This window comes from Beta vulgaris, chromosome 4 (genome assembly GCF_026745355.1).
Source record: "Beta vulgaris subsp. vulgaris cultivar EL10 chromosome 4, EL10.2, whole genome shotgun sequence".
In the NCBI taxonomy this organism is placed as follows: domain Eukaryota; kingdom Viridiplantae; phylum Streptophyta; class Magnoliopsida; order Caryophyllales; family Amaranthaceae; genus Beta; species Beta vulgaris.
This window is the reverse complement of record NC_079205.1, coordinates 25,549,111-25,558,671: the sequence shown is the minus strand read 5'-3', so window position 1 is coordinate 25,558,671 and position 9,561 is coordinate 25,549,111.

Genomic DNA, 9,561 nt, shown 5'->3' with positions numbered 1-9,561 from the left:
TTGACGCAATTTATGGAAGTAATACTTAGTTGAATTTTTTACCCATTAACTTTTTTTCCTTTAAATTATTGACCGAAAGTTGAAGTAAATTTTTTTCTCTTAATTATTGACTAGAAAGCATGTCTCTTTCTTCAGCTCCGAGTTTGTCTGCTTCAAGTGTTCATTTTATTGGATAAAAGTTTCACACAATATGATAGCTAGATAACTATTTATCAAATTATGGAAAAGAATACGTGAATCATGTTAATTATATAGATTATAATTATTTTTGAAATCCTTCGTAAATCATGTTGAACTTACCAAAGGTCAAGAGGCAGCAAGTAGATGGATCAATCCAAGAATATGGACGGATGTAAATGATGAAAGCAAGAGGTATGAGTGGACCTCTTTTTTGCGGTGGTGGTGGATTGTTAGAAGTATGATCAACAAGGGAACCGGATATACCACTTCAAGGCACGAAACTACACTTTCCTTTTAGTTTAATTTCGTCCCTCTAAGATCAACGGGTTAACAACTTAACGCTTTCCTTTTAGTTTAATTTCGTCCCCCTTGTCATCCTCAAAAAGAATAGACTCTGCGTGAAGTTATAAATTGGTTGTAAGACCTTAAGACCATAAGCAAGCACCAATTTTTGGTTAAGTTAGAATTGCAAAGGATAAACTTGCTCAAATATCAATCACAGAATACTAGCCATTCCAAGGAAGAAATTATGCATAAATAATTACAAACACATACATAATAGCAAAAGTCATTTTTATATAGCACTTGTTCCATAAAAAACAAAGAAAGAAAAAGAAAAGAAACTAAAAAACAGTCTTGTTCCTTGTAAGAGAGAGAAACAGGAACTAAGAACTAAGAAAGGGAAGGGGAATTGTGTTCCACAACAACTTCTTCTTCAACTACATCCTCCAGCTTCTTCATCACTTCACCATGATTGACACCAACTTCTCCTTCAAATCTCCAAGGCTAGGGCCATTGATTCCATCTTCTTTTGTTGCTCAATCACCGTATCACTTAGAATATTCATAAGACCCATCATGTTGCCAGTTTTAGCATCTAATGTCCAGCGTAGGTGATTATAAAATTTTATCATATGTTGTGCAGGAAGACAGACATCATTTACCCAACTACAGTCATCCGGAGAAGCTTGTTCCTCACCCTTGGAACTAGAGGCAGTAGGAGGTTTTGGTGGAGGAACTGAAGTAGGGTGGGTTGAAGGACCATCAGTTCCGGGAATGGAATCAGATGTGGAGGTGTTATAGATGGAAGGAAGAAATGGTGGTGTTGGTGGAAGAGATGTAGAGGTGGAGGCAAAGGGGCTAGGTCCAGTCAACTCATCCTTAATCTGTTCAAAACTGGAAGGAACAGAAAAGGATGAGGGAGAGATAGAGGTGAGTTTGGTGAAGGAACAAAAGCTTTGGAATGTTGGTGGAGTGGGTTCCTTGAGAGTGGAGTGTTCCTGTTCCTCCGCATCAGAAAGGACTAAAGGTGAGTCCTTGTTGGAAGGAACAGAGGAAGAATGAGCTATTTTCAATCTAGTGCTCTGCCTCACTCTCTTAGAAACAGGAGGGGTAGGCTTTTTGGCAATGTGTTTGCGCCTCTTTGGTTTAGGTTCCTCCGGTGTAGGAATTGATTCCTCCAGAATAACATCACAGTTCCTCAATAACTACCTTAGGCGGTTTCATCTTGCTAGAGGAACTGGGAGCTGTTCTCCCTTGAGTGAGTACTCCCTCTTGGACAGAAAGATCCAATCCATTAAGAGTTTTCTCATTCAAGATATTTCCCTGCTTAACTCCTAAAGTAGGCCATCCAGTAAGTCTCACTTCAAAATGATGAAGGAGAGATGTAACCAGGGCTCCATATTCAATAACACAGTTGTTTTCGATACAGTGGGTAAGATGTTGTATAAAGAGGAAGGGAAAGTTGATTTGTATGTGGTGGTCTAAACAGAACATGTTAGCACATGTCTAAGAGACCCACTTCATTCCTCTTTTCAGTGCAGGAATGAGTGCTCTCCATACTAAGTTGAATGACTTTGTGAAGAGGGAGAGAGTAGGTTATGGTTTATTTTGTTCTGACCAGCAGTTCCTCCAAATAATTCAACAATTTTATCCTGAGGAAAATTAGGGAAAGAAAACAGTTCCTTTCCTTTAAAATACAAATCTGTTCCTTTGCAAGGAACTTCCCAAATTTTCCCAATGTTTCTTGATTAAACTTAATTTTCTTTCCCCTAACTTCAGTTGTGCAAAGACCATTAGTGTTGGTGAAATTCGCACAGAATTCATCCATTGCTAAAGGAACAAGTGCATTGTTAAAGCAATTCAAAAAGAATTCCATACCCTGTTCCTTTAGAATGTTGTTAATTCATGAAATTTACATTATTTGCCCATTCTAGATCTGCAAAAAACCTACACATACCGATTCGCTTCTTTCAACCCGTTTCTTGAAGAAGAAGGAACAGTTCCTTTGGAAGGAACAGGAGTGATTCTTCTTCCCCCTGAGTTTGTTCCGGGGTTCTTCTTCATCATCTTCCCCATTAACTTTCTTCTCGCATACTCCTTCTTGGAGATTCTAATTTTGCTCTTAATGGGTGTTTCTTGATTTGTGTCATTTTAGGGTTTTGGTGGAGAAGGAGAGTTTTCCATTTTAGAGGAGTTGGAGTTTTTGATGTTGGAAAAGGAGAATTTCGTGAGGTTTTTGCCATGATGTGAAGTAAGATTGGGTTTTTATGGTTGTGAAGAGGTGTGTGGAGTTTCGTAATGGTGAAGATGAAGAGTTAGGGAACACGGTTTCTATGAGATATAAAGAGGAGGGATTGCATGTAACAGTGTTTTGTACACGCGGGAAAAAAATGAAACAATTAAAAAGAAAAAGAAAAAGAAAACGAAAAGATGATAAATGAGAATCAAGATTTAATTAAATCTGATTCCTATAATTTTGGGATTTTTCGGATTTTTGGATTTTTATGAGTTTTAATTTTTGAGAAAAATAAAATGCTAAGGAACTTGTGCTATAGGAACAACTAATGCTACATATCAATGTCTCTTCATATCATGCATGTTTCTTACCTTAGGAACAGTAAGGGGAGTATTATGTGACATTTGTGAGTTGTTTAATTCCTTTGAATTCATGTTTATGTTTTGTAACATTCTAATTTGCAATGGTCTTAGGCAATTAAACACAATTATTTTTAGCACACAAAGTCACTCAAATTGATTCAAGCATGGGGGAATGACATAGGAACAATCACTTAATTTTTATTAACCTAACTCAAGCCTTAATTTTTCATATCTATCTCTTTGCAAAGGCTTAGTTAGTATATCAGCAATCTGATTCTCAGTTTGACAAAACTCAAGTTTAATCAAACCTTTTTCAACATTTTCTTTAAAAAGTGATGTCTGATATGTATATGTTTAACTCTGAATGATGCACTGGATCTTTAGAAATACTATAGCACTAGTATTATCACAATAAATAGGAACACAATCAAAGTTTATTCCATAGTCACTAAGTTGTTGTTTTATCCAAAGCATTTGAGAGCAACATGCAGCAGCTGCTACATATTCTGCTTCAGCAGTGGATAAAGCAACTGTGTTTTGTTTCTTGGTACTCCAAGAAACTAAACTATGACTAAGGAATTGTCCATACCTGAGGTGCTTTTCCTATTTACAAGATCTCCAGCATAATCTGCATCTGCATATCCTTTTAGCTCAAATGTATCACTTCTTGGATAGTAGAGTCCAAGATCATCTGTTCCTTTAAGATATCTAAGAATTCTCTTCACGCATGTAGATGAGACTCTTTGGATTTGCTTGAAATCTAGCACACAAACCAACACTGAAAGCTATGTCTGGACGACTAGCAGTTAGATACAAAAGTGAACCAATCATTCCTCTATATTTTGTTTGATCAACACTTGTTCCTATGGAGTCTTCATCTAATCTAGTTGAAGTTCCCATAGGAGTGTGATTTATCTTTGAGTTTTCGAGGCCATATTTCTTTAATAGTTCCTTTATGTTTTTTTGTTGTGAACAATTATTCCCTTTTCAGTTTGTTTGATTTGTATCCAAGAAAGAAATTTAACTCACCCATCATACTCATTTCAAATTCATTACTCATGAGAATTGAGAATTCTTTGCACAATGTTTCATTAGTAGCTCCGAATATGATGTCATCAACATATATTTGAACAAGCAAAATGTCAGTTCCTTTAGATTTTAGGAACAAGGTTTTATCAACCTTTCCTCTTTTAAAATTGTTTTTCTAAAAGGAACTTTGATAATCTCTCATACCATGATCTAGGTGCTTGTTTTAACCCATAAAGAGCTTTATCAAGCTTGTAGACATGTTTGGGAGATTATTTTTCAAAGCCTGGGGGTTGTTCAACATATACATCTTCATTTAGATAGCCATTTAAAATGCACACTTAACATCCATTTGATATAATTTAAATCCCATGTAAGCAGCAAATGCAATTAAAATTCTAATGGCTTCTAATCTAGCTACAGGAGCAAAGGTTTCTTCATAATCTATTCCTTCTTGTTGATTATAACCTTTTACTACAAGTCTAGCTTTGTTCCTAACAATGGTTCCATATTCATCTAGTTTGTTTCTAAACACCCATTTTAAGCCAATTAATTTTTGTTGTTTAGATGAGGGAACTAGATGCCATACCTTGTTTCTTTCGAACTCATTTAATTCAGCTTGCATAGCAGTGATCCAACCAGAGTCAGTTAGGGCTTCTTCATGATTTCTTGGTTCCATCATTGATAGGAACGCATGAAATGCACAAAAGTTCTTTAACTGAGATTTAGTTTGCGTACCTTTGGATATGTCGCTGATTATGAGTTCCATTGGATGTGACTTTTGTTGTCTCCAAGGTTTTGGTTGAAACTCTCCTATAGGATGTTGTTCCTCATGAGTTACTTGAGTAGATGAGGAACTATGATCAGTTGTTCCTCTGTTAGCCTCGATAGACTCTGTTCTTTCATCTTGAGGAACATGAACATCTTCTCCTCCTTGAGGAACAAGAACATTGTCGATGTGATTATCTCCAATTTCTTTGTTCCTTTCCTCTTTTACTTCTTCTTCTTCATTCGAATCTGTATTTTTCTCACTTGGTTGTACCAACCCAATCTCATAGTCATCAACCTGTATGCTTGGATTGTACTTGTCAGATTCATCAAAGATTACGTGAATACTTTCTTCAACACACATAGTTCTCTTGTTATATACTCTATAAGCTTTACTATGTGATGAGTATCCTAAAAATATTGCTTCATCACTCCTTGCACGATTAATTATGTGACAAGCAGTATTAACAGCTTCAGCCAAAAGTTCCTTGGAAGCTCACTAGTAATTAACATTGTTCTAGACATTTCCTCCAAACTTCTATTTTTCCTTTCTACAACACCATTTTGTTGTGGTGTTCTAGGGGCAGAAAAATTATGATCTAGGCCATTATCTCTGCTTAAGTCATCAAATTTATAATTCTCAAATTCTTTGCCATGATCTGATCTAATGTGCATTATTTTATGACCACCAAGTGTTTGAACTCTTTTAGCAAAGACAAGGAACTCATCATAAGTTCTCATCTTTACTAGTGAGAAAAATAACCCAAGTTACCTAGAGTAGTCATCTACAATAACAATACATACCTCTTTCCACTTCTACTTTGAATTCTCATAGGTCCACATAAGTCCATATGAATTAATTCTAATGGTTTAGTGGTACTTACAATCGTTTTAGATTTGAAAGAGGATCTTACTTGCTTACCTCGTGCACATGCATCGAAACTTGATCAATATGAAATTTTATGGATGGTAATCCTGAAACAAGATCTTTTGATCTAAGTTTCTCAAGTAATGAAAAGCTAGCATGTCCTAGACGCTTGTGCCAAAGAAGCGAATCATTTCAATAACACTAAGACAAGTTAAATTGATTTGAGGAACAAGGTCAAGATCCACAATGTATGTGTTCCCTTTCCTTGTTCCTTCCAAGATAACCTTCTTAGTTTTAATGTTGATGATCAAGCATTTTTCTTTATCAAATTTTACAGTATTTCCCTTGTCACAGAATTGAGAAATACAATAGATTATGTTTAGACCTTCAACTAAAAATACATTTTCAATGGAGTGTAGTGGTGACTTACCAACCTTTCCCATGGCAACTATGTTACCTTTCTTAATTTCACCAAATGTTACACTACCACCTTCATAGGTTGTGAGTGAGAGAAACTTAGTTTTGTCTCTGTCATGTGCTTGGAACAACACTATCGAGATACCATGTGTTGTTCCCCCTCACTCCAACCTGCAAAAATCAACTATTGTTAGTTGTAAGGAACCCCTCTTTCGTGGGTTCCTGTTCTTGACTAGGATTTGTTTGACAACCCATTTTTTCTTACTTATTTCACATTTTCCAATCATTCAGTTTTAGTTGACATTGATTTATGTAATGACCTACCTTCCACAATACATACAAAATTTGTCACTAGGTAGATCAACATATTTTTGTCTTGTTCCTTTTCTTGTAGTTTTCAAAACCAAGACCTTCTTTCCTTTTGGTCTGTGGTTTCTCAATCCACTTAGGAACAACATTATGTTTTGCCTCTGTTCCTTGCAACAACCAGTTCCTTTTTAAGATCAGATCTGTTCCTTTAAAAATTTTTCTCTATTTAATTTTCAATCTCAGATCTGTATCCTTTCAAAGGGTTGATCTTATATCAAAGGAACTAGAACAGGGACAAACTCCTTCAAGTGTGAAATCTCTAAATTAATTAGATAATTTTCATTTTTCAAACTTTCAACATTCTTTGATTTTTAAGTTTTTATCAAATAATCAAAGAATCTTGTTTCAACATCTGTTCTCATTTTCTTAAGCCATTCTATGTGTTCTTGAGACCTTTAGGCTTGTCCGTTTGTTTACGTTTTTCACGTTCATCTCTACATTCAAGAATTGCATCATAAAGAAGATCATATATTTCAGGCCTAGTTTTACAATCTAAGTCTGACTCAAGACCATGTTAACTTACCTTAACTTTCTTCATCTTCTTTTTCATCAATGTTTGCCATGAGGCAAAGGTTTGCTGTTTCTTCAGTTTGTTGTTCCTCTTCTTCTTCCGTCTTCTGAATCTCCCCAAGCAGCTATCATGCTTTCGCACGTTTGCCTTAGAGAAGGGTGCTTGATTCTTTGTTCCTTTAGCAAAGCGTTCCTTGTTCCTTTCTTTGGTTTTGTCATTTTCCCAAAGGGGACATTCCTTGATGAAGTGATCTGTACTACCACATTTATGACAAGCAGCTTTGTTAGAAAATTTCTTAGTTTTACCTTTGAATTTCCTTCTTCATGTTCCTATACATCTTTCGAATTTTCGAACCATGAGGGCTGCTTCTTCTTCTTTTCTGAGCGAATCATCTTCATCATCTGCTTTGAGAGCAATTGATTTTGATTTGGAGCTTTCACCATATTCAGTATCAAGGTGAAGCTCATGAGTCATAAGTGACCTGCCAGCTGTTCTAAGTTGAACTTAGTGAAGTCTTTTGTTTCTTGAAGAGAGTGACTTTAGCCATCCATCTGTCCTTAGGAAGACTCCTAAGAACCTTTCGAACCTGTTCCTCAGATGAAATAAACTTTCCAAGAGAAGCCAACTCATTAATAATTGTTAGAAACGAGTAAACATGTCTCGAATGCTTTCTTAGATTTCATGCAGAACAGTTCATATTGATTCATAAGTAAATCAATTTTTGATCTTTTAACTTCATTAGTTCCTTCATGGGTTACTTCTAGTAAATCCCATATTTGCTTTGCGGATTTGCATCCCATGATCCTATTATGTTCATGGGGTCCAAGTCCACAATGCAACAGTTTAATAGCCATGGCATTTACTTCCATTTTTTCAAAATCAGATTTGTCATAATCAGAGAGGGGTTTTAGAGTTACCTCATTTTTGTCATTTGTAGTTGTGACTTCGAAATCACCAACTTCAATGACTCTCCATACCTGATAGTTTTCAGCTTTGATGAATATCTCCATGCGGTTCTTCCATAGTAGTTGTAGTACTTCCCATTGAACATAGGAGGCCTTTGAGTGAATAACCTTCTTCAAGTTTCTCGGTGGTATTCATTGTTCCTTGGATCTTTTCCTCAATAGGGTTTCCTATCTTCGTGAGTTCTGCTCTGATACCAATTGTTATTTCCCTAGGAACACTACAAGAGGGGGGTGAATTGTAGGTGTAGAAATAAACGTAACTTTTTGCGGAAATTAAAACTTAAACGAATAAACAAGCTAGAGGAACACAAGGGATTTTTACGAGGAAAAACTTCTTGGGCCCAACAAGAAGAAACAACCTCGACCACTAGGGATTTTAAACTCAACTCTTTCACTAATTAGGCCAAACAACTTGTTACAACCTAATTCTTAACTCGAGCCACACCTTGAGTTCCTAAACTCAAGTTCCTGAGCCACTGTTCCCTTAACAGAGTTCCTCTCAACTTCACTCGAAGTTTTCTCCACTAACAAGCTTACTCAAAGATTCTCTCTTACAGAACTTCACTCAAAGTCCTTTACCCCAAAAACCAAAATACAATTGATCGAAATAAGCTTAGAGAAATTAGAGTAAGAAAGCAAAGAACAAATGTGTAATATCCTTAAAATCTTAAACACATTTAAGTGAGTAATTAACGTAATAATGTAGTTAGAATATATTTTATTTTATTCGTTTCACTAATTAAGCAATATATAATAAAATGGTTATAGAATTTTTAACATAAAAATTTACTAACTTAAATTATGACGATAATATATAATTTACGATTTTATGAGTTAAACAAGAAGGCTAATAAAGTTGATAATTCACTTAAAGTACAAAATGTTAACATTTCACCCAAAATGTCATCAAGCCACGTTTGAAGGTGTTAGTGTGGAAAACTTTCTGATTTTTGGTTGAGAAACAAAAAGGGCAAAAGGAAAAGAGAAGCTATGGTCAACCCCCATTAATTTGCCTTCTTCCTCACCTTTTCATGGCCATTTGGCACCCATGCAATCATCACTCTCTTCTTCTTCTTCAGTCAAACCTATTACCAATCCTCACAATTGCTTCTTCAAGTAAACAAAATCAGATTACTTACTTCACCATCCTCCTCCCAACCACTGATTTTAACTCCCAAATTTCCACTATAAATAGCCATGGAAGTTCAACATCAAGAACACAACAACAACCTTCATCATCTCTTCTCCCTCTAATCTGAAATTCAGTCAACAATCGCCGGAAAATTGTAACTAAAAGAAATCAAAGAAATCAAAAAAAAAAAAAAAAAAGAGAAAACCCCCCCAAATTCATTCTCTCACTCCTCTGTTTCGCCCCCCCCCCCGACCGACCACCGTCGGCCACCGCGCGCGCCAACTTCTCCGCGCCAGTCCCGCCTCCACGCTGTCGTCACTCGTCGGTCACCAGCCCGCCGCCGGAGCTCCGCCCAAACCGCCAGCAGCTTCTTTCTCTCTCTCCTCCTCGCGCACTCTCTCCTCCTCGCGCTCTCCCTCGTCGCGCCAGCTGCACGCGCACAGCAC